At 39.0% G+C, this 27,031-nt stretch overlaps 1 long non-coding RNA gene and 1 pseudogene across 1 annotated transcript; one reads left to right on the top strand and one right to left on the bottom strand.

The window, feature by feature from the left end:
* LOC138805542 (prostaglandin-E(2) 9-reductase-like) overlaps positions 1-27,031 on the bottom strand; it is a 47,682-nt pseudogene that overhangs the window by 10,551 nt on the left and 10,100 nt on the right.
* On the top strand, positions 15,161-18,016 carry LOC138805657 (uncharacterized). The gene is made up of 3 exons (XR_011365612.1): positions 15,161-15,540; positions 15,674-15,759; positions 17,892-18,016. It is a non-coding gene; the product is annotated as an uncharacterized lncRNA (long non-coding RNA).

Below are 27,031 nucleotides of genomic sequence, written 5' to 3'. Positions count from 1 at the left end.
TTTACTTAGGTAACTCTGCTTATTACTACAGTTTCTTCTAACCTAAAATGTGCAAGATTCTCTGGAAAGGACCATCAACAACAATGGACATCCATCTTGAACCTGCCTTAACTATGAAGATTCTTTACCTACCGGAACCAAAGATGGCTAAAGAAGGCTGCATGCAAGTCGGCCTTTGATCATGGGAGTTGTGGAAAAACTACTGATATCTAATGACCATGAAACTTAAACTGTTTCAAAGCCACATTTACCACCAATAGAAAAAGCTGAGAAACAATAAAGAAACCTCTAGTAATGGTAGGGGAAAATATTGTATAAGCCCAGTCATTACTAGCTGTTATCTGTGATCTCTAAATATAGGCCACACTTGAAGTTTCTATCTCTAAATCCCGTAATGTTTGTCTAAAATATTTGCATAGTTGGAAAAGCATACAAATAAACTTTATTTCAGTTCCTGACAGAAGCTTAACTCAACCATTTGTGGAAATTATGCTCATACCCACCAACTTTATCATACATTGCCTATGAAGGTAGGCAATGTATGATAAATGCATGAGATAGTGGTCAACATAATCCAGTTTGAGGTTTGCCAGTGATATTTCCAAGCTAGGCTGGACCAGATTTGGATGAAAGAAAGTACACCAAAGCTACAGAAATTGAAGAATAGAAATTGTCTTTGATTAATAAATGATCCAAAGATGGACATTTATATCTTATCAGATTGGCATGTCTGTACCTAAAAGAAACAGATGTTGGAAAACACACCCTTCATATTTCAATTTCATTCTATTTGCCCTGTCAAAGTGAGCCCAATCATATTGGGTTATTGTTCATCAATTTATAGAAATTGGAAATACATTTTAAAAAGGATAATTTTTAATCAAGTAATAATGACTTCAAATCTGTGAATTACTTTTCATGCACATTATAAATTTATTACGGCTCTACATCTCTCATTCATTAATACATGAACAACTAACATCTTTATATGTACATAGCTGGAGGTACACATTTTGAACATTTCAACATGTTAAACAAATCAGTACAATTTAACTGAAAATCATTTACTATCCAGATAATATCAATTCTCTGATATTTATGAGTGTTAAAAACTGATCTTCTAAATGTGAAGAAAATGTAGAAAATAAGCAAAGGGAGAAGGGAAGTCATTGTTTTGGCATAGTCTATATCACCTCTGAGCCCATTCTGAATAATGGTGCTTTGAGTTAAAGACATAGACATAAAGGCATTTTAATGTTATAAATTTGTATACAGTCACTAAATAGTCATTATCTTTGTAAACTGCTTTGTGTGTGTGTGTGCATATGTGTGTGTATGTGTGAGTGTATCAGTCCTGGGTTTGAATGTAGGACCTGAGCATTGTCTCTGAGCTCCTTTGCTCAAGCTTCTTTGCACAGCTCCACTTCTGGTTCTTTGGTGGTTAATTGGAGACAAGAGTCTCCCCGTCTTTCCTGCCCAAGCTGACTTGGAACCATGAACCTCAGATCTCAGCATCCTGAGTGGCTAGGATTACAGGTGACTTACATAATATATCCTCTATGGGAAATAAGTGAGAATAAAAGGTGCACAAATAAGCACATTTTGCCAAATGCTATTTCAATTTCATACATAATTTTCTCTTCTTTACATCACATCATGCGTTTGCACAGTTACACACTGTAGACACAATACCTTTGAGGTGAGGACAATATCTTCCCTTTCACAGTGCCCTCTTCAATCTTGTTTCGAATGGCCTGCCCTACCTCCTCTTCCACTTGGTATGTGTAAGCAGTGTCAATATGGCAGAAGCCAGCATCTATAGCTAACTTGGTAGCCTCCAAGGCCTTACTCTTGGAAACCTAGGGAAGCAACCAGAAGTAGTATTTGGAGAAAGAAGTTGTCACTAGATGTCAGAATAAGCCAAAAGAATAGTTCACAAGACCAAAGAGATTTGTACTACAAATCATTGTAAGATGGCATATTTGACAAAGGCCTCTTTCCCTGATTGTTGAATTCCCATTTTCTGTGATAGTAAATGACACACCAAATGTTGTTTTGGAGGATACAGATCCAATTACTTGAATTCAAAAGAACTGACACTTATTTACACCTTTTTTTTTGCCAGTGAGAGGGACTGAATTCTGGGCCTGTGCGCTGACCCTCAGCTCTTCAGCTCAAGGCTAGTGCTCTACCACTTTAGCCACAGTGCCACTTCTGGCTTTTTTCTCCTTATGTGATGCTGAGGAATGGATCCCAGAGCCTCATGCATGCAAGGCAAAACACTATACCACTGAACCACCTTCCCAGCCCCTATTTACATCTTTATTTACTTTTGAACATGGACAACAAAATCAAACTCACATTTTCTGGGTCTTTGTGCTAAACAAGAATTTTACATTCTAAATGGTGCTGGCAAAATTGGTTAACTACATGTAGAAAACTAAAGCTAGATCCTTATATATCACCCTGCACCAGAATCAACTCCAAATGGATCAAAGACCTTGAACTCAAAGCAGACACTCTGAAAACATTACAGGATGGAATAGGAGAAACCCTAGGTCTCCTTGGCTCAGGCCGAAATTTTCTGAATAGAGACCCGGAAGCACAACAAATCAAAGAAAGGTTGGACAAATGGGATTGCATAAGGTTGCAGAGCTTCTGCAGGGCAAATGACATAGCTAGCAAGATCAATAGAAAGCCCACCGATTGGGAGAAGATCTTTACTAGCCATACAACGGACAAGAGTCTCATATCTAAAATATACTTGGAACTCAAAAAATTAAACCACCCAACAACAAATCCTCAAAGAAACAACTGCCCAATAAATAAGTGGGCGAAAGACTTAAAGAGAAGCTTCTCTGAAGAAGACATGAAGAAATGTTCAACATCCCTAGCCATAAAAGAAATGCAAATCAAAACAACATTGAGATATCACCTCACTCCAGTTAGAACAGCAAAAATCAAGAACTCTAACAACAACAGATGCTGGAGGGGATATGGACAGAAAGGAACCTTACTTCATTGTTGGTGGGAATGTAAACTTGTTCAACCACTTTGGAAAGCAGTATGGAGGTTCCTCAAAAGACTTCACATAGATCTCCCCTATGATCCAGCAATCCCACTTTTAGGCATTTACCCAAATGTTTACAAACAAGACCACACTAAAGCTACCAGCACAACTATGTTTATTGCAGCATTATTTACCATAGCTAAGATATGGAACCAACCCAGATGCCCCTCAGTAGATGAATGGATCAAGAAAATGTGGTATATATACACAATGGAATTCTATGCCTCCATCAGAAAGAATGACATTTCCCCATTTGTTAGGAAATGGAAAGGTTTGGAAAAAATTATATTAAGTGAAGTAAGCCAGGCCCAAAGAAGCATAGGTCCCATGGTTTCCCTTATTTGCAATATCTAGTATAGGTATGAGTCAAGCGGAAAAGTTCAGATAATGTGATGTTAGGAAAATGAACCCTTAAATATGTATTTTAATGTTTTCATTTCTTTCATGCATGTGTTTCTAACGCATTTATAAGATTATTTCTTTGTTGCTTTGTATGTCCCTCCCCCACAGTGTAACCCCCGCTTTCACTATATTTGATGTCAGTATAACATGTGGAGGAGATGGGGACAAACAAGTCGTTTAAGGATTCAGGTGGACCTGTTGCAACAATGAGAAGTACAAAATGTCATGTCAAAACCAACTTTACAATGTCGGTGGGGGGGGGTATAATTGGGTGGGGGGAGGGGGGAGGCTGGGAAGGGAGGTGAAGGGTAAACAAAGGAGGAGGCTGCAATGCTTGGTAAGAAATGTATGCATTATCCTGCCCATGTAATTGTAGCCCTTCTGTACAGTATGTTCTCAAATAAAATAAAATTAAATTAAAAAAAAAAAGAATTTTACATTCTAAGTCCATTATAAACCCATGAAATCTTCTTTAATTATATACAATATATAATATATATAATATAAACATTACATATATATTATATTTATATAACATATTATGTATTATATATTATTATATATATTATATATTTTATATATATTACATATTATATTGTATATATTATATATCATATATATATGATATATAATATACTAGACCCCAGAAACAACTCCTGTTCATAATATTATCTGGAACCTCATGTAGAATTCAGCATATTGAAATAATCTGATTATTTCAATAATCCAATTAATATAAAGAGGTCACTAAGTAAAGGTCAAAGGGTAAGAATGGAAGGAAAATTATAGAAGAAATCTGGTGCAAGCTTCTGTGATTCTTCTTCAGTGAAACAGGCTGAATTCCCTATAACTCTCCCTTCACAAAAATGGGAACTCTGTCTGTAATGAAATCTGTTAGAGAACTTTCCAAGATTTTCATATTACATGGAGTCCTCTGATAGAACCTGCCAAATCCATCTCTCAAAAGAAGACAGTGCAAAACTATACTCCTCTTTTGTATATAAGCCATTTAGGAACACTCATCATCATTATCTTTAAATAGCTTCTAAGACATCAAAGTCCCTAGATGCCAACCAGAGCTAGACTGATCATTCAAACTTGGCTAAAGAGCAATGTGTGTTCAAATACATTTTTATGCATCCATGTTTCCTTTTTTGACAGATTAAATGCTGATGGAAAAATGTATTCTCAAGGGCTCATTAAGAGTGGCCCACATGACTGAAGAAGGGAAAAATACATCCATTTTAAGTAGGTCTAGATGGAGGTAGTAATATATGTAATTAATTTTATTGAAGTTTATGTATGAATGGAAATGACATGATGAAATCCTTTACTATGTATAATTCAATATATGCCAATAAAATAACAAAAATTAACTTGCATAAAAATATAGTGATTCTAACTCTCTTCTTATATGTGAAACATTTCTAGATATACAAGTAGGTGTGAGCATAGCTGGAAGATCTGAGAACCAAGTGAATCCCCAGCACTCATACAAGAATTAGCTAAGCCTTGATAGCCCAGTTCAACTCCCAATTATTTTAGAATTCTTTTCAACATTTCCCCATAGGATAACTTACTTCTTCATTTACCCATAGGATAACTTACTTCTTCAGGCGTGTAGGTTCCAAGGCCCAATGTGGGGATGAATGACCATCATTTAGTTTCACACAATGCTCTTTACAACACATGGCTGGTCAGTTGTCTGACTAAGCTCATGTTGTTCCTTCTGCTTCCTGCATAGGACACTGAATAACTTACATCCTAGCTGCTACCTAATGGTTAGTTTGTGTCACTTCCTGTGTAATGATTAACCAATGGTACTACTGGTCTAGAAATTAACTAATATAAAGGGAGAAATGTTTCACGTATAAGAAGAGAGTTAGAATCACTATATTTTTATGCAAGTTAATTTTTGTTATTTTATTGGCATATATTGAATTATACATAGTAAAGGATTTCATCATGTCATTTCCATTCATACATAAACTTCAATAAAATTAATTACATATATTACTACCTCCATCTAGACCTACTTAAAATGGATGTATTTTTCCCTTCTTCAGTCATGTGGGCCACTCTTAATGAGCCCTTGGGCCTATGCAGCTCTATCAGGACACTTCCCGTCCTTTACCTCCAAGTTCACTATTGGACAGCCACCATTTCTCACATACATGGAATGCATCCTTTGCTTTGCTAGAAGGAACTTTTGGATTTCATCTCATTTTTGCTCAATCTAGGTAGAAATAAAATGCAAGTTTTTCCATACATTCCTTTAATTTCTACTTTATCTGCTTAGAAGAGATGGCTGAGGGGAAACTTGATTGTCCAGGGTAACATGGCCAAATACAAAGTTGGCCACATCCTATGCAAGGTGCAGTGGGTGGAGAAACATTGACCAAGATGCACTGTGCCTATGAACTGATTTCTGCAGTCCACAGCCTTACTGAACATTATGCATAAGTGAACAGAAATGAAAATATCTTAAATTTATTAAATTTTGTAATCGGTGGCTAAAATTTGATGTAATAGAATAATTATTGGAATTCAGAATGGAACTGGTAAATTATTAATGGATTATTATGAAAACCAAGTGATTTAAAATAATAGTTAAAAATAATGACTATATTAGTCAATGATGTAATGTCATCACACAATATGTATTATAAATACACATGTATAAAAGCTTAAAATTTATTCTTTCTGAAAGATAAAAGTGCATGATTATTAAATATTCTATATGATTTTCAATCTTCTCAAAACAATGATGATCAGTTTGGAATCTGAGAGAAAATGACTACCATGGTCTCTTGATCCCTGTCTATGCAATTATGGCCAAATAAATTTGGGTTATTTATAAAAAGTGAGAGAGAAAGCTGGGAACTCGTGGCTCATGCCTGTAATTCTAGCTACTCAGGAGGCTGAGATCTGAGGATCATGGTTAAAAGCCAGCCCAGGCAGGAAAGTCCATGAGACTCTTATCGCCAATAAACCACCAGAAAACTGGAAGTGCTGCTGTGATGCAAGTGATAGAGCACTCGCCTTGAGCTGAAGAGCTGAGGGACAGTGCCCAAGTTCAAGCCCCATGACTGACAAAAGAAAAAAAAAGTGAGAGAGAACAAAAACATGCAAGTTACAAAGACAAGGTTAGGAAGAATCTTTAGGGAAACAACCTTGTGTTTATTTTTGAAAGTGATGATAATGTACAGTCTTCTTTTCCAGACCAGGGGGCTCAGCTTTAGCTCAGTGAAACCACTGAGCAGCACCAATGGAGTGGAACAGATATATCCAAAGATATTTCCAAAGGGCAGAGCCATAAGGCCTGTACACACAGAAGCTTCAGAGAGAAGACATCACACAGACTTCCATTTCAGTATTCATCAGAAAATGGATAATTAGAGTGATCAAGAAGGGTGAAGAGAGAAAGAATCCATACCATATGCTCTAGGGTCCATATTTAGAGAAGAAATGGTATCTATGTGACTATTATTACATTGAGAGTCATTACATGTCCTGATCAAGGAAAAATTTTTCTGTTTTAACTTTTATGAACAGGACTTTATAGAGCATGCTTGTACAATATAAGGACTAAACTTTCCATGTTACTCTCTCTTGCTCAGAAAGAACATAATACAATGCAGAGCATACCAACCTTGATACATATTCTTTTTCTTTGTGGTTTCAATCTTCCAAAGCAAAGAAAGGAAAAATAGTCTTTCCACTTCAATTCTCAAAAAGGATGGAAGCTGCTTTTTATCATGTTTAGTGCATAAGTAAGTCCATCCTTTACCATTCCTACCATTACGACTCCCACCAAATGTTCTCACAAAGGGCAGCCAGAGGCTTCAGTGCTTAAAGCCTTGCCAATCTCCTTTTTAAAGGGATAATGCAGTGTGAAAGCCTTCCATCCTGCCCTTTGCATTCTAATTAATGATTATGACTTCTTAATGCTCTGACAAATTCTGCACACTTGATCTTTGAGTCAGGATGCCCACTTCCTGATTCCTGTAAGAGTATATGCTTTCTTTTTCTTAAAAAACTCTGGTATATGTAATTCTTCCCCCTAAACAATTGTGCTCCACCTACCTCCCCCCATTCTTTTATTGACAAGATAATTAAATGCTAGTGCTCTCACACCCTGTGTGAAAATAGGACATTGAAATTCTATTCATCCCAGATGCAATATTTACTATCAGATGTGAAAGGCTACCCCAAACCCAAAGAAAAGTTCCTTTCCATCTTTTATTCTGTTTCCTATCCCCATCAACTTTTCTGGTTTCTCTGTATCTTGCCTTCTAGAAGTCTTCATGAACTATAGAAATAAACTGAGGAACGACTCCAAATGCAATCAACATCCAAGCAAGTGACCTGGCAGGCAGTATTCTTGTATTTGAGACAGGGATCTTCTGAGAACCACATCAAAAATACAGGAAAATATGACATGCAATGTAATTGTCTGTGATTAACTAGTCCAACTCTGATGGAGTTTACATGGCTTAACTCTATCCTGGAAATAAAAAGACAAACCTGAGAACCAAGTAAGTTCAAATACTCAGGCAAGAAATGAATGTGTTGACAGCATAGATAAACTTCTTTGCATCCTAGGTTATTTTCCTTTGAACCATGCACCAAATGATGACTTACATCTTCAGGTTTGTTGGTGCCAAAGCCCAGAGCAGGGATCAAGTGACCATCATTTAGTGTCACATAGGAGTGTTTGGAGTTCATTGTTGGTCTGTCTTCTGGCTAAGCACAATCTGTTTCTTCTCTTGCAGGGCAGTCAGTAATGCATAACCCCTGCTTGTCAAATAAATAATCAAAAGTTATTCATTGTTGGAAGAGGCAGTGATGTTAAACTAATATTCTCGATATTCAGATATGGTAGTTCATGCTTGTAATCCCAATATTTGGAAAGTTGAGGCAGATACATTGTGTATTTGAATCCAACCTGCTCTACTTAGGGAATCTTATTCAAAAATTATCAATAGACAAAGAACAAGAACATGTGAAATGGAACTGGAATCAATTCCGTTATGGTGTTATATAATTAAAATTAATATTGATGAACTTTTTGTCACTGTAATGCTAAATTTTGATGGCGTCTTTGAATGTTAAGCATATTTATGTTTTTTGAGTATACTTGAACATGTAGTTCTACATCGTTCAATTTAATGGCATGGAGGGTATTAAATTTACCTTCTAAATCACCTAAAACAATACTTGTGTATTTAACCATGGGCATAAAGGAGTAGTCACTGAAAATACTTTGCCATTAAATAGCTATTCAAATGTAGGCTGATGTGGTTACTAAGTCATCAGAAACCCACTTTAATGATCAGAAAACACAGCAATGTTCTTGACAAACATAAAAATCTTTGTAATGACAATATTTAGAAGAAAAAGACACAACAGCATCTATATTAACACTATACTGGAAGTAGAGCTGTGGCTCAAAGTGGCAGAGCACTAAGCCTTGAGTGAAAAAGCTCAGGGAGACTGCCCACATCCTGGGTTCAAACCTCAGTTGAGTAATATTCTATAACTGTCTGTTGAGATAAATTAGTTGATACTGTTGCTCAAGGCTTTTATAATCTTGCTTATACTCCAATGAGCTGTTGAATCCATTGTTTAATTCTGGGTATTAAAATTCCATATTTTATTATTGAATTGTTTATTTCTCTCTTTAATACTGTCAGTTTCAGGTTCATATATTTAAGAGTTCTGCTATTATGTGCATATATGTTTCCAGTTTTTCTTTGTTCTTGGTGAATTAGTTACCCAGGCTGACCTCAAACTCATAATCAACCTCAAACTCATAATCATCCAGCATCAAGATCCACAGAAATACATGCAAAATTTTTGAAGATGAAGCTAATTTTTTAAATGAAAATTGTCACAATATAAGTATATACCCACTCAACTTACTCTACAACACTTTTAAACTTGATAAAAGTTAATTCAAGTGCATAAAAACATGTATGACAAAAGTTCATGTAAAAGGAAAACATGAGGGAAATATGTTTTATAGGATCTCCGAACTTAAAAAGAAATAAAGTATTTTGTAAAAGTTAGGATTTGCAAAATATTACACAAAATTATCAGTGGCATAGATTACAGACTTCAGAATTATTTTTTGTTTATATGAGAATTTAAGAGGTGGCACAACTTAGACTATAAATGAAACACTATCAGATCAAATAATGGCTATTCACCTCAAGGAAAACAAGATTGAAAATCCCTTTTATACTGTATATAAAAGGAAGTGCAGTGTATAAATGTTGTAAAATATAATAAAGAAGAAATAAAGGCATTTTAAAAAATCTGAATACATCCTAAAGTCCAGCCTTGGGTATGAAACAGCCTGGTCAACTGACCAAAATATCAATTTCTATGTAAGAAGAGCTAGAAATATTGGAATGCATAAAAAGTAAAATTATTATTTGGCAAAATTTACTATTCATGTAATTAAAAATCAAAACAATAGATTTGGAAAGCCTTTATGAACCAGATGAGGGAGCTTAATGCTTATATTCTAAAACAGATATTAAATTTTTATCTGCAAATAACAAATTTTCAATTAAATATTGTCTAAGATGCAGAACAGTCTCTCACGGAAGAACAGAGCTGAATGACCACAAGTATAATCAAGACTGACTAGTTTGTCCAACAGTCCAGGGAAAGCTCCTGAGAGGTGCAGGGTATGCCAATAAATCAGGCATCAGAAATGAGAGAGAGAAAAATGGGGGGTGGGGTCTGAAGCCCTGCATATTAGAGAGGAGAGGGCTGAGGGAGGTTCAAACCCAGCATATTTACTGCAGTTCGGGATGTTATCCAAACAGGTTTTAATTGGGTTGAAATCAATAAAGCAATGTTCAAAGAAATGACGCAGTATGCGAGAGTTGAAGGAATAACTGGAATCCCTTCACAGTGGGTCCTCCATTTGAGGGAATACGTGGGCCTGGGCAAGCAGGCTGTCTCCAGTTATCCTATAAAGACACAGTCCCCAGGGATCATCAGTTGCTTATGAAAAATATTTGGCTGATCACCACAAACAACTTGGAAGGGCTATTGATCTGGCATCTGTTCCTAGGTGGCTGCGTCCTGCTTCTGGTATTAGCAAAAAGCCACACTGGAGGCATTTCTCAAGATGCTTGGATATCGTGATTGTTAACTGTGTCCTTGCTCACTGCCTTCTCCATTTTAAAGGCCTTTCCTCCCATCCACAGGCATATTAAACATCCAGCCTCTCATATTTCAGGGATCAAGAACTACTGAATATTCTCTTTTAGAGGAGACTAATGACTTGAGCCCACCTGGATGGAAGGCACTTAGTGCCTCAAATTCCTAGACACAGTGTAGCACTGAGGTCCTTCCATGTATTTTTGGCTTTTGCAAATAAAGATATGACTAGGATTGCTCCATACTTTCTATTTTTAGCATCTTCTGCTTTACAAAAAGGCTGGCATAGGGGGGCAGAGGGACAAGGAGTGGAAACACTTGCTTATAATACAGGAAGAAAGAAATGGAAAATAGGAGAGGAGACTGAGGGAGATTACCTGGTTACAGACAGGCTTATACTTGAGCCCTGGTTTTTTCAGGATCATCTCCAGCTGCCCATGATTGAAATTGGACACTCCAATGGACTTAGCCAACACTGAGTCCTTACACTTCTCCATGGCCTTGAGGGAAAAAAATGTAATGAACAATAATTTATCAACGTAGCTGCATATCAACTTAGGTGCAATGCTCTATGATTGAAAGAAACACTTCTACAAAATTAAAATTAAGCTAACTGCAATTGACCAGTGAGGAGGGAAATGATAGGGGTGTCAGCAAGAAAAATAATTCCTGTGTTTAGTTCTGTGTATGGAGTTACAGAGATAGCTGTTGCCATTGTTTCCAAAATGTCTGCCCCAATTCTCTCTGTATACTTAAATATAGAATTCATCTTTCCACTTAAGCAAATAGGCCTTTCAAATACCATGGATTTCTCCAAGAGTATACATGCTAAAGAGTATACATGTAAAGCTGGGATCCAAACTCTCCCTCTCTCAATTTCCTTCATGTTATCTATAGCAAATACTCACTTCCCATGTGGTACAAAGATCCATTGTGTGAAATATTAATTTTCCGCTCTCGTCCATTGGAAAATCTTCCTCTCCCAGCTGCAATATGAAGTAATCACTAAAGCAATCTTACCAAAGTCATTTCTCCAATAATAAATTCTCTTAGGTAAGGATAGGGTTTAGAAACAAATTTGTGTGATAGAAATTGGAACCTTCTCAGCCGGGCGCTGGTGGCTCACGCCTGTAATCCTAGCTATTCAGGAGGCTGAGATCTGAGGATCGAGGTTCAAAGCCAGCCCGGGCAGGAGAGAGCATGAGACTCCTACCTCCAATAAACCACCAGAAAACCGGAAGTGACACTGTAGCTCAAGTGGTAGAGCACTCACCTTGAGCTGAACAGCTGAAGGACAGTGCCCAGGCCCAGATTTCGAGCCCCACGACCGACCAAAAAAAAAAAAAAAGAAAGAAAAGAAAAGAAAATAGAACCTTCTCATATTTATATTTGTCACATAGTTCTAATTTTTTTGAGTTGTAAAGAATGACTTTGGATGACAGCAGTTCCAAATGGTTCAGGATGTTGGGCATCACATAGGAATAGGTCACCAACATGAAGGGAACTTTGCATGACAACGTTTATTTATGCAAAAGGATGCACCTCCAGCCAGAACTCTCCCAAGCAAGCACAGAGAGAAGGCAGGATGCTTAATTTTTATCCCTGACCCAGCAAACCCACCCTTCTGCTCAAATTGGCTGAGCTCAGGTTCACCATCTGCAAAAGGATGTGGTTTAATTAACTGTATGTAATTAACCTTCAAGGAGCTTCTAACAGGATGTCTTAAAGTGCTCAGGAAAAGGATAAGTGTAACTAAAATGCAATTAACAAGGGCCAAACCACCTGTCCAAACCAGGAAACCTTCAGAAAAACAGTTCTCTCAATATTAACAGAAAGGATTTAATGAATAGCCAAATAAAGGAAGCCAATACCCTCCTCTGGACAGGAGAAGCTTAAAATATTCTACATGGGAAAGAGAAATAAAACCAGTTCCCTTATATGAAAGGGAATTTTGAAATCAATTATTTAATACAATCCCACATGCAAACCACCTTACAAACATCAATGTCTTCATTTACCTCAGAGAGATTTAGTGTTAAAGCCCTGAATGGACCTGGCAGTGTAAACATGGGTAGACATATTACTTGACGAGTACAAAAATGACTACTTCTAATCCAGGTTTAGTGTAAATTGGTCCAATTAATGCATGTGTGTGTGTGTGTGTGTGTGTGTGTGTGTGTGTGTGTGTGTGTTTCTGATCCAGTGAATATCTATACCATAATGAAATTGAGTACTTACATAAGAGCATAGGAGAAGACAGGAGAGGGAAAGCCAAATGTGTATAGGAAATCTCACCATGAACCAAACATATCTTGAGCTGTATGTAGGAACCTTAATCTACTAATTAAAGATCTTTTAGATACTTCAGGATCAAAGATATAGAACCAAGGCCTTGGTGATCATGGTGTCATTTCATTCCCCTTCACAGTTCTCACTGTGCTGGAAGAAAAGTGTTTCAGGATTTCTTATTGTTGTCCAGGCTCTGGGAGTTTTATTCTGGATAGTGTTGGAAGGTTTTCCAACCTAAGTCAACATTTCTAGTTTTCACAACAGAAAAAGATTAATGAGTATAGTGCAGTATAGGTGTCTCCTGTTTTGGCTAGGCATGTTTTATTTTAACCATAGGATCTCTCTGCCTTTCAGGCATAATCCTTGACTTCATAGATATCTGTCAAAAGAAGAAAACAAACTTCATTGACTCCAAGCAAGGACGTTCTTACAGTAGAGCAATTTCCAGATTACTGTCTCTTCTGAACAAAGAAGCCCAATTTTATCGCATGAAGGAATAGGAAGGTGTTAAGGTTAAGGGTGATTTGTTAATATGGAAAATAAAGGTTACAGTAGAAAAAAAGCTAATTTAGTATATTTTTTATTGGATATGTTGGATCTCTTTGCCACATGGGAAGTAAATATTTGAAAAATCTTTTGTGCAATGCTAGACTCCTTCTTGCACTAAAAGCAATCATGAAAGCAATTTCACCAAATTCATTTCTCCACCTACAGCTCCCAGATAAATCTAGGACTGGAAAGTAAAGCAGCATAAGAAACAGTGGAACGACATGACCCATCTTTATCCCATGTTTGCATGTAGAGTTGTAAAGAATATGCCTGGGTGAAAGGCCTCTATTTTCTTGAATCTATCATATGTGATAAAGTAGAATACATTTCCATGTTTTTATGCAGTGTTCTAGTTGAGTTGTGATAATTTTCATGCCCTTGAATTTTCTTTTGGATAAATGGCTCTTTTTCACTGAGGAAGTTAATAGTTCAGTGAAAGCACCAACCCAGAACCACACACACACACACACACACACACACACACACACACACACACACACACACACACACACACACACACACACACACACACACACACAGTCAGCTAGAACCAAGAAAGAGTTTTATTGCCAGCAAAGGAGCTGACTAGGTTAATTTTCTGCCAGGGGAGAAAGAATGTCCTTCTGAAGAGGTGGTTTTATAATATCAAGGGGCAAAGGGCCGGACAGAGGTGAAAGATTAAAATATAGAGTTACTTTTTACAATTGCTCACCGCTGATTTTGCTTTTGTAAACTTGCTTGGGCTAACATCAACCCCCTCCCTGGAAATAAGAAATTGGGTAAAGTCTCAGAGCCTAGATGTCGGCCCCAGGGCAAGGTCAGTGGTCGTAGATAAAGAACAGACAGTATGTATTTTTCAGTTCCCGTTTAGAAGTTCCCCAGACAGGACCTTGATAACGACCACCTGGCAGGACCAGCAAACTAGGCCAAATGTCAATCAATCACAAGCCTGTAACTATGTGAACTCCCCTAACCCTTATTGTCCAAAGTAACCACCCCACCTTGTGTCCTCCCCCCCCCACCCCACACCAGTCATTTTACAAAGAGTGTTACAAAATTTCCCGCATAAAGGGTATATGGTGACCTTTAAACGGGCCAATCCCGGGATACCTTGTGTTAATCTTGTGGTCTTTGCTTTTAAAAATGCCTGTAACTGCTGCTCGGGGCTCTCTCCCTTCCCGAGGCAGAGAGTCTGTTTGCGCAAATGTCAAATAAACTTCTCTTGCTTGTTGCATCTCCTGGTCTGGAGTCTGAGTTTCTGGGGCCCCCTCCCATCAACAGAAGTATCCTAGGAGGGCTAGGGTCTTTCAGTGGGGCTTGTCCGGGATACCGGCGCTCCCAGACCCCAAATTCCAGGACAGGCAGGAGGTAAGATAGAGCTCTTGTGTTTCGCGTCTTCCGTGTTTGTCACTTTTGTTTTGCATTCTGAGATCCAAAAGTGCCTGTACAGGACCTGTATTCTGAATTTGGGGCAGTGGGGAAGGCAGACGTGCCCTGAAATCCCTGGTCCCCACCCTGGAGTCCCACTCTTGGGTGGTCTGGAGGAAGGACGAAATCCGAGTGTGTCTCTGTACTGGGGAGTTAAGGCGCGGCCGGCCACTCCCATCTGTAGTTTCCTTCCTCATCTGTAGTCGCTCAGCTGCCGCGCGGCGTTTGTCTGGTTCTCTCTCTGTTTAGTGTTACTTGTTTTTAGTGTGTGTTTTGTATTCTCTATAAAGATGGGACAACAAGTGAGTCCACTCCCAGGACACCCCTAGACCTTGTCCTAGTTCGTTTAAAAACAAAAACAAAAACTGCTGGTTCTGCTTTTGTAACTTGCTTGTTTGTCAATTATGAAACTGTCACTGACCACCTGCAAGTGGCCCCAGTTAGATCTCAGCCTTGGGCCTTGGCTCACGGGGGTCTAAGCATGGGCGAGAACCTGTCAGTCTGAGGGGACGGCCACTAGGGATTTTTTTTTCCCTTGCCCCAAGATGACTGGGAATTTTCCGCCACCTTGGAAGGCCCCTGAGTCAACGTTTGCAGGAATCTAAAAGAAAAATCCTCCGGAGGTGAGTAGGGGGGTTGAGTCCCCTAGTAAGTAAATGGTGGTGAGATGTCGCCCCATTCACTGAGACCTGATTTTGTCTTTGTGGCCACTTGTCTGCCTTGTTTACTTTGGTGTGTTTTCTGTTCTGTTTCCAGAGGTAGGGAAGTTTTGGGTGAGCATGGCAGGCTCATTCAGCCGACTCTGGATTCAGCTTGCTGAGTGGGAGCAGCACAGAGTTTCGGTAGGAATAAACTGGGGCCCATTGGTCCCCAACTCAGCCTTCAGTTCTTGTCTAGTTCTGTTTTAGAATTGGTACCAGTTTTAAATGTGGATCCTTGGTTTTTGTGTTTATCTGTGTTTTTGTTATTTATTTATTTAAACATCTCTGAGGAAATAGAAGTTCCAGCTGGGCTGGGTCACAGACCTGCTATGCCCACCCTCCCTGTGAGGCATGGAAGGTTACTGGGATAGTTTGGTTCCCTTCAAGCCTCAGGCTGCATTTTCTTCTTGTGGAGGCTGCCGGCAGGGAGGGTATAGAAGGCTGTGTGCCTGGTTTGAACTTTTTCAGCTAGTCCTGACAATGTAACAATTTGTAAAGTACTCTTGTCTAAAATATAAAAAAATCTGGCCAGTTTAGTTTTAGGTGAGCCCCTCCCACAGCCCTCCTCCAATGGAAGGGATTCAAAAGACTAATTGGTAAATTGTCTTGCTAAACAAGCAAGCTCTGGGAAAATGAAGCCCAACAATGGTACCTAGTTTAAAAGAAACACTGTCTTAAATTTTTGTTTAAAAACTTTAAAAGGTGTACGTAGAACTGATTTTGATTTTTGTGTGCTTTAAGATCTGTGTGAGTGTTTTGTGTGTCTGTGAATGTGTTCAAAGATAAAAATTGTCAGCATGCTGTAACAATTGGGTGAGTTTAAATTTAAGATTCAAAAAGTTATGAGGTTTGGACATTACCAAAAATTTTTTTAAAAAATCTTCATAGTGTTTGCTGGAGGAATATCAATACCAAATTTCAAACTCTACTATAAAGCCATAGTAATCAAAACAGCTTGGTATTGGCATAAGAACAGACCTCAGGACCAATGGAATAGAATTGAAAACCCAGAAATGAACCTACAGACCTATAGCCATCTAATCTTCGATAAGGAAGCTAAAACAATAGAATGGAAGAAAGACAGCCTCTTCAGTAAATGGTGCTGGCAAAATTGGTTAACTACATGTAGAAAACTAAAGCTAGATCCTTATATATCACCCTGCACCAGAATCAACTCCAAATGGATCAAAGACCTTGAACTCAAAGCAGACACTCTGAAAACATTACAGGATGGAATAGGAGAAACCCTAGGTCTCCTTGGCTCAGGTCGAAATTTTCTGAATAGAGACCCGGAAGCACAACAAATCAAAGAAAGGTTGGACAAATGGGATTGCATAAGATTGCAGAGCTTCTGCAGGGCAAATGACATAGCTGGCAAGATCAATAGAAAGCCCACCGATTGGGAGAAGATCTTTACTAGCCATACAACGGACAAGAGTCTCATATCTAAAATATACTTGGAACTCAAAAAATTAAACCACCCAACAACAAATCCTCAAAGAAACAACTGCCCAATAAATAAGTGGGCGAAAGACTTAAAGAGAAGCTTCTCTGAAGAAGACATGAAGAAATGTTCAACATCCCTAGCCATAAAAGAAATGCAAATCAAAACAACATTGAGATATCACCTCACTCCAGTTAGAACAGCAAAAATCAAGAACTCTAACAACAACAGATGCTGGAGGGGATATGGACAGAAAGGAACCTTACTTCATTGTTGGTGGGAATGTAAACTTGTTCAACCACTTTGGAAAGCAGTATGGAGGTTCCTCAAAAGACTTCACATAGATCTCCCCTATGATCCAGCAATCCCACTTTTGGGCATTTACCCAAATGTTTACAAACAAGACCACACTAAAGCTACCAGCACAACTATGTTTATTGCAGCATTATTTACCATAGCTAAGATATGGAACCAACCCAGATGCCCCTCAGTAGATGAATGGATCAAGAAAATGTGGTATATATACACAATGGAATTCTATGCCTCCATCAGAAAGAATGACATTTCCCCATTTGTTAGGAAATGGAAAGGTTTGGAAAAAATTATATTAAGTGAAGTAAGCCAGGCCCAAAGAAGCATAGGTCCCATGGTTTCCCTTATTTGCAATATCTAGTATAGGTATGAGTCAAGCGGAAAAGTTCAGATAATGTGATGTTAGGAAAATGAACCCTTAAATATGTATTTTAATGTTTTCATTTCTTTCATGCATGTGTTTCTAACGCATTTATAAGATTATTTCTTTGTTGCTTTGTATGTCCCTCCCCCACAGTGTAACCCCCGCTTTCACTATATTTGATGTCAGTATAACATGTGGAGGAGATGGGGACAAACAAGTCGTTTAAGGATTCAGGTGGACCTGTTGCAACAATGAGAAGTACAAAATGTCATGTCAAAACCAGCTTTACAATGTCGGTGTGGGGGGGGGTATAATTGGGTGGGGGGAGGGGGGTAAAATTGGGTGGGGGGAGGGGGGAGGCGGGGAAGGGAAGTGAAGGGTAAACAAAGGAGGAGGCTGCAATGCTTGGTAAGAAATGTATGCATTATCCTGCCCATGTAATTGTAGCCCTTCTGTACAGTATGTTCTCAAATAAAATAAAATACAATTTAAAAAAAATCTTCATAGTGTTTTAAATGACTTTTTAAAGATTCTTTAACTTGGAAAATAAAAAAAATCTGGTATTAAAAAAACTAATATTTTAAAATGCATAAGACTGTTTATACTGTAATCAAGTTATCTGGCTTAACAAAAATGCATTGGCTGTTTGGGATTTAGTTCCCTTGGCTAAAATTTGGGGATAAATATTAAAAATTTAAATGTAAAAGTTAATTTAACACTGTCAAAGACCGTAGCTGTTCTGTCTGCCTAAAACTGTGTATTTCATTCAAGAACCAACAGAAGACCTGTCTTTAGAGGTAAGGGGTAAACAGGCAGAAGTTCAGATCAACTGGTCATGCATGGTGGGACAAGCCCTGGGAGGAGTCCACGCATGGTAAAAGAGGGTAAGCTGGCACAAACGCAGTTCATCTAACCCTAAAGAGTCAGATTGGATGTGTGCCCATTCCATAGAAGGGGTTGAGTGGCCCGTTTTTGTTCTCTCTTTTCCCTGCAGATAGACACTGAAAACATGATGGTTAAAATGAGTGATGTGATGATCTGATTAGTATTGCTAAAACTTCCCCTTGGATGTGTTAACATTAAAATTAAAAAAGCCTTAAAAAGAGGGTTAAAAAGTTATTTGTATAATGTGGCTTACTTTCAATTATGTTCTACAATTAGGATGTTTTTAAAAGTTATAAAGGTGTTAAGTCTAGCTTATGGTATAGTGATGGTGACTGTAATTCTTGCATTAAGGAAAAATTGTCATTTGAGTTTAAAAGTTTTACTGTGTAAAAACAAGCAGCCAAGAGACAATGAGTGACACTTGGCCCCAAGATTTTAAGAGGTTTTTTTAAAACACAAATAAAAACTAAAGTATAAAATATTAAAGGTAATTAATAAGAGGCTTTAAAAAAATTAGGATTACCAAAATAATTGCTATTCTAGTTTGCTCTTATAGGTTTTTTTAAGTTTCCAGCAAAGTCCAGAGCAAAGCACAGAGGATTCTTACAAGTTTGTCAGATGTAACTTTGACTCTTAATAAGTTTCAGGTAAGAGCATGCTTAAAAGCTACTTCTATGTTGACCACCTTGTTGCTTTTAATTGGAGTAAAATGGCCTTTTGTAAGACTCATTGATCTGCAAACTGGTTCAAAGCCAGCCTGGGCACAAAAAGGTTCCTGTGAGACTGTCACCTCTACTCAGCCAGCAGAGAACTGAAAGAGCAAGCAGAGTTGCCTTGGGACTCAAAGTGGCAGAGTGCTAGCCTTGAGCTAGAGAGCTGAGGGACAGCACTCAGGCCCTGAGTTCAAGTCCAGCAACCAGCTAAGGGAAATGCCAATGAGGCATTTATCCAGTTAGACAAGACACTCCTGGGACAAGAGAAATGGAGAAGCATCCAGAGGCAGTAAGCCACTGTTTGGATGGCCAAAATGTCAGATCCTAGAGTCATTTGTGTGTGGCCCTTCAAACCTGGTCAGAGCCGGGAGATCATGGAAAGAGTTTATAAGCATGCCAAAATGTCCATGACTATCTACCTTGTAAGGGACAAGAACTTGCCAGTCCTCTGTGATAGTAGTAAAAAGCTATTGTTATAAAATATGGGGGATAGTTTAAATCTCAACCCCTTTATGTGCCAAAAGCTTTAATTGGCAGTAACTATTGAGCTGACATCAGCTACATGAAATTCATCTGCTCAGGAAAAAGTTTGTAAACCTGAGAGTCCATTGATGTCTTCCTAAAGGCCTGCAAAGGTAACTTAGGCATTGTTAGGGTCACTAGAGAACACATTCCTAAGCCATCTAAATAAATGTTTTTGCAAACCAGAGTGCTAAACAAACTACACTGCTGTAGCTGGAGAAAAGGTCTGTGCAGTTGTCAAAATATTGTTCTTAATGATATCTAACCCTAATAGCCTCTTTGTAAAATAGGCTAAGGTTATAGGTTCCTGGCTAGGAAGGATCAACGCCCCTAAAGTCAGCTTAAAGAAGTTACAGAAGATGGACCTTCACTCATCAACCCCCTTTTAAGATCAAGAGTCTAGAGTCAATTTTAGAAAAATGAGGCAAACTAAATAAATTAATATTTTTTTAAAAAACCATAAAAAATAGTGTTAATAGGTGTGCAAGTGTTGAGACTGCATCTGTCGGAGATGGTTACAAGACTAAGCATTCTGTGTCTGTTTACAAAAATATCTGGTTAGTAAAAAAGTTGTGATTTTGGTAAATTGTCCTGGGCTATTGTTTAAAGGTCTTAAAAACCAGCGGGATCAAAGCCTGCCAAGCCTACATATTACTTGCATCCTTAACCAGTCTGTGTAGGAATTTACAGCCCAGCATGAGGTGTAACAGTCTTTTGGAGCCACTGAGAAATCCTGCTGCTGCTGCTGCTGCTGCTGCTGCTGCTGTACACCCTAATGGGTAAAGTTCAATGATGGCCTGACAGTCACCTGGAGGAACTCCTGCCTGATTCCATCACCTAAGTTTGCTTCCTGGTTGACAGCTGCTAAATCTAAGATCTTGTGGGACATTCCTTTGGGTGATATCCAGAAATTCTCTCTATTCCCACAGTGGATACTGGGGACAAGGATATCACTGGCTTGCTTACTTTAGGCACTTCCATGCATAGTGACTGGAAATCCACTCTATAGTCACAGCCTAGTTTTGTTCTTGTATGGTAATAACCTGAGTGTGTTATCAATGGAAGTAGTACTCTTAGCCTTAACTTCTGCATCACAGTGGTGCCTTAAGGCTGTTCTAAGATAAAGGTTCCACAAGCCAAAGGAGGGAATGGCGCCCTGCAACTCATTCAAAATCAAGTGTGGAGACCTCTGGCAGCAGCCTACACAGCCGGGAACTCCACCGTCCCACACCCCTTCCAGATTGGCGATGAGGTGTATGTGAAGAGACATCAGTCCAGGACCCTCGAGCCTCGCTGAAAAGGCCCGTATACCATACTACTGACCATCCCCACAGCATTAAAGATGGACGGGATTGTGGACTGGATTCATGCCTCCCACGTTAGACGTGCACCACCCAAGGTCAACGAGAATCCCACAGTGTTGCCCAGATGGAAGCTGCAGCGTACTCAAAATCCTCTCAAGATAAGACTCTTAAAAACTGCTTAATGTTTTTTTCTATTGTGGCTTTGACAGTAACAGAAGGACTCAGTGTCCATCCCCTGACAGGCATAAACCCACACTTTCCCCAAAACCAGACGTGACAAGTAGTGACTGGGCAGGGGGCTGTAATATGGTCTACCTCTACCATAGCCCCCCTGTGGACTTGGTGGCCAGATTTGTATCCAGACCTTTGCAAGCTAGCACTGGGAGAGCATGGCTACTGGAACCTAGGGCAGTATTTTGACCCGGTCAAACCCCCCTCGGGCCCTACCCCTAAAAACAAAATGGGGGGCTGCAGGGGAACAGAAGGTAGGAGTGACCTAAGATCCCACTCAATATATGTTTGTCCCGGGGATATCATGGGGACCACTCCACCAACCGCTGCGGGGGAAGGAGTGACTACTTTTGTAAGGCTTGGGGCTGTGAGACCAAAGGTGATACCTATTAGAAGCCTTCCTCCTCTTGAGATTACATAACTATAAAGACAAACTACACACACCCTCCTCTGTGGTATCCATCCATCCACAAATCCAAGGGGCCTGACAAGGTAAATCCCGCGCTCCTTAATGAGTGCCAAGCTTGGTGTAACCCCCTCAAAGTACAATTTACCTCTATAGAAAAAAATGACCGAATGTGGGATGGGTCACTGGTTTTTCTTGGGGCATCAGGTTGTACAGGGACTTACATGATGATGGGCTTCTCTTGAATCCGGCTACAAGTAGAGACCCCACACCCCAACTTTTAGGGCCAAATCCAATGCTGGAAAAACGAGGTTCCCTCAAAATGAGACCACAGGAAGATCCCCCGCGTGTCCCCCGTGCTATCACCAAACCCCCGGCTATAGGTTTTAAGTCTCCCCCACCACCCCAAGCCAGCCCATTGCCTTCCTCCACAGGGCAGCGTTTATTTAATCTGGTAAATGGTACATATTTGGCTCTAAATCAGACTCTGCCTTTTGGCACTGAGTCTTGCTGGTTATGCCTAGCTTCAAGCCCCCCTTACTATGAAGGCATTGCAGTCCCAGGGCCTTACACCAGCACTTCTGACCCCAGTAGGTGCCACAGCTCCCCTCCTACACTAACCTTGACTCAAATATCTGGCCAAGGAACTTGTATAGGACATCCACCTCTGCCATATAACAACTTTTGCAACTCCACCAGTCCCAGTCCTGGCCCAGGTCCCTACTTGGTGCCGCACCCCGGAGCTGGGTGGGCCTGCAACAAAGGACTTTCCCCCTGCCTAGCCACCCACGTTTTAAATTTTACCAGTGATTTCTGCATTATGGTCCAGGTGCTCCCCAAAATCTTTTACCACCCAGATGGAACCGTGGAGGCCCGATACGAACAACATCCCACCAGATACTGTACAGAACCGGTGTTCCTCACTCTAGCAGTTATGTTGGGGATAGAAATCGCAGCCGGGGTGGGTATTGGAATGGCTGCATTAGTACAGGGAGACCGACAATACTCCACCCACCAAGCAGCTGTGGATGAGGACTTAGAGGCTTTAAAAAAGTCAGTAACAAAGGTTGAACAGTTCCTGACTTCCCTTTCTGAAGTAGTGTTGTAGAACCGGTGGGGCCTAGATTTGCTGTTCCTAAAGGAAGGGGGAATGTGTGCTACCTTGGGAGAAGAATTCTGTGTTTACGCAGATCATACAGGAGTAGTTAGAGACTCTATGGCAAAACTTAGAGACAGACTTAACAAGAGACAAAAAGACCTTGAAGCCCAGCAGGATTGGTTTAAAGGATGGTTTAAAAGATCACCCTGGATGACTACCCTAATCTCCACTATAATGGGACCCCTGCTTATCCTTCTTTTACTCCTCACCCTTGGCCCCTGCATTTTTTAACAAGCTATTACAATTTATCCACAAATAGCTTTCCTTTGTACAGGCCATGGTATTAACCCAGCAATATCAGGCATTAAAGATACACCCCTAAATTTTAAGATTAAAATTAGTCAAAAAAAGGAGGAAATGAAAGATTAAAAATTAGAGTTAATTTTTACAATTGCTAACTGCTGATTTTGCTTTTGTAAACCTGCTTGTGCTAACACCATCCCCCTCCCTGGAAATAAGGAATTGGGTAAAGTCTCAGAGCCCAGATGTTGGCCCCAGGACAAGGTCAGTGGTAGATAAAGAACAGACAGTATGTGTTTTCCAGTTCCCGTTTAGAAATTCCCCATACCAGACCTTGAGATAACAACCACCTGGCAGGACCAGCAAACTAGGCCAAATGTCAACCAATCACAAGCCTGTAACTATGTGAACTCCCCTAACCCTTATTGTCCAAAGTAACAACCCCCCCCCCCGAGTCCCCCCTCACCAGTCATTTTACAAAGAGTGTTACGAAATTTCCCCACATAAAAAATGATTGCTGGGGTATATGGTGACTTTTAAACAGGCCAATCCCGGGATGCCTTGTGTTAATCTTGTGGTCTTTGCTTTTTAAAATGCCTGTAACGGCTGCTTGGGCTCTCTCCCTTCCCTAGGCAGAGAGTCCGTTTGTGAAAAAGTCAAATGAACTCCTCTTGCTTGCTGCATCTCCTGATCTGGAGTCTGAGTTTCTGGGGCACCCTCCCGTCAATGGAAGTATCCTAGGGGAGCTAGGGTCTTTCAGAGGAAGCTAAGATTTGTGGTCAAACAGAAGATAAGAGGGTCTGCAGTTACTAGGAATGGATTGTAACTAACCAAGTGGAATGCTGCTTGAAGTGAGAGGGAGGAGGCTGGTTGCAAGCTACCTGCACCCAAAGGGCCCTTTGTTGGGCAATCTGGGAGAAAGAATCTGTTAGGCTAAGGGTTCAGGACTTGGCTTTGTTACCAATCTGTAGTAGTGAAACACACATGTTCAAATAACTTTTAACTTTGAATTTCATTATGAAACCAATATAAATAAGCAAAGATGCAATCACTGATCTTCATTCCCTGAATTCATCAATGGTCCAGATCAGGTGGAAAAAAATATGGCTAGTTCAGGTTATTTTCTAGATTAATTCTGGTGTTACAAAACACAAAGTAAAGGTCACATGTCAATAGCCCTGAGATCTGAGCTCAAGGTTATATTTGCCATCAATGGAAGTGACTGGACCAAAACTTAAACAAATCTGTAGAAATACAGAAGCAAGGTATTAATAAGTAGAAACATTTCTGAAGATTACTACAAATACCAACTCTAGTCCTGGCTTACACTTGTTGTCCACAAGATTCAATTTTTTTCATAAACCATTTTGTGGCTTTAAAAAACTTTCATGGACTAAGTTGATTTAAATATATAGACACTGAATTTAACCAACCAATTAAATAGAAGGCATGATAACATCAGATAGAAAAAAGGTTTGATGAATCACATTGTCTGCTCTCATTACTAAATGAGTAAGGTAGATGATAGCTTAGCTCTCTTAAAGTCTGTTCAGTGATCTTTAGTAAATGAATAAGATAGATGATGCATAAGTCAATGAAAGGTTCAGTGATATTTCCAAGTAACATCAGACTCTGGTTCATGGAATGTAGACCAAAGATTAAAGGTTCAAGAAGGGAATTTGCATTGAATTAATAATTAATCAAGAATTGGACAATAACAGAGAAAAACACCACATTATCCAAAAAGAAATGTGCTCATTGCCTGACATTAAACAGTAGCCTCTCTGTACATTGTTTATAATAATGAAAAATTTTTTAAATAGTTAACTAAGAATCTGAATTTGCGAGTTCACTTCACGAAATACTGAAATATTAATCTAATTCTTAGAAATAGAAGACCACAGGTGAAATGATTCCATTTTATCTTAAATTTCCTTGGATCTAATATATCCATGCAAAGTTGATTTTTGTATAGGGTGTAAGATGGTGATCTACTTTCTGTCTCCTGCATTTAGAAAGCAAGTTTTGCCAAGACTATTTTTTAGAAGAAGCTATCTTTTACACAATGTATATCTTAGACTCATTTACAAAAAATTAGATGGCTGTAACTGCAGGATTTATTTCCAGGTCTTCTACTCTGTTCCATTGGTTTGTATCTATTTTTGTGCCAATAACATGCTGTTTTTGATGCTATGTCTCTGTAATATAACTTGAAGTCAGGTATTGTGACATTTCCAGGGTTGCTCTTTTGTTTAGGATTGCTTGGTCTGTGTGGAGTCTTCTATGCTTTCCTATTAATTTTAAGGTAGATTTTTCTATCTCTGTGAAGAATGACATTGCAATTTTCATGGAAATTGCACTGAATCTGCAGCTGGAGTTCAGCTAAAGGATTTATGATTTTGATTGAAATTGTAAAGAACCTGTAGATTGACAGCAGCTGAATAATTGATGCTCTTCCTTTCCCAGCTCTCTTCTCTTTCCCAGCTCTTGGCCATCTCTCTCTTTTTCCCAGATCTCTTTCTTTCCCAACTCTCTTCTCTTTCCCAGCTCTCTACCTTTCCCAGCTCTCTCTCTTTCCCAGGACTTTCCCAGCCACATGGAGGGCCAATATGACCTGCTGCCAGCCAGAACAATGAATAAACCTACCCCTTACTGGAAAAAAAAAGAATATATAGGACATTGCCTCATCATTTGTTAATTAATGGACAACTTAACTGATTTCATATATGGATTGTTGGAGAACTTTAAAATGTAAGGAGAAGGGCCTTGATGGATTAAGTCCAGAGATGAGAATATTCTCAGTAAATAAGTCTTATAATCATACAATGTTCAAGATGAAAATAATAAGTTGTGATTATTTCTGAATGATGGACCAAGAATGTACAATCAACCCCTTAATTATGTTTTTCCTGCTTTTGAAATTAATGTTTATTGGTTTTATAATCAAAGAAAAGTGTTTACAAGTAAAATGGGAAATGTCCTGACCTGGACAATGAGAAAGAAATAGAATACCATGGAAGATAGCCAGCACTGAATACTTGAATATCAATTGCCCTTTCTCTAGTCTCAAAACACAGTTGGTGATCTTCATTTTAAAATTGTCCCTATTCACAATTACAATTTGGCAGATTTCCTCTCACAGGATATATTGCAGCATTATGCTATCTGCTGACTTGACTTACTGACCTGGGTTGCATTTCATGGATGTGACCTCATTGTTCACCTTTCTTGAGAGGACGTTTCCTTTATTTTAATGTAAACCTTGCATGAATTCTAACCTCCAACTCCTCTACTAGACATGATAGATTTTCTCCATGTGAAAGGCTGGACAAATGACCAGAAATCCTTTGTGCTACATGTGTCACACATCACAAGTCAGGGTAGTATCTCAACAAACTGATTGTGAAGTCTGCTTCTCTGCTCACTTGACACCAGTTTTCTATAAGTAACTTTGGAGGGTGTGTGTCTGTGTGCATGAATGCTGGTTACAGGGGATTTAACTCAGGTCCTTGGTGGTGAATATTTCCTCCAACAGCTGAAAAATAGACCTCTGCAGTCCATAGAACTATCTCCAATGTAGATCATATTTTAGGGCTTCAAGCAAGTATTAGCAAATACAAGAAAATAGAATTAACTGTTTTATATCTGATAGTAGCAAATTTAAGTAGAATGATGAGAAACAGAACAAAATATGAATAATTTTAGTAAGGAGGCAGTGATTGTGAGAAAATGCCAAAATAGACCTTGGAAATGAAAAAATTTCAATATGCAAGATTTACAAAATCTTGCATGATACACACAGCAATAGCTTAGATCCCTGCACCTAAATATAA

Source organism: Dipodomys merriami, unplaced genomic scaffold (assembly GCF_024711535.1).
Source record: "Dipodomys merriami isolate MVZ:Mamm:240054 unplaced genomic scaffold, mDipMer1.0.p SCAF_4, whole genome shotgun sequence".
In the NCBI taxonomy this organism is placed as follows: domain Eukaryota; kingdom Metazoa; phylum Chordata; class Mammalia; order Rodentia; family Heteromyidae; genus Dipodomys; species Dipodomys merriami.
This window is presented reverse-complemented; position numbering and strand designations above follow the sequence as displayed.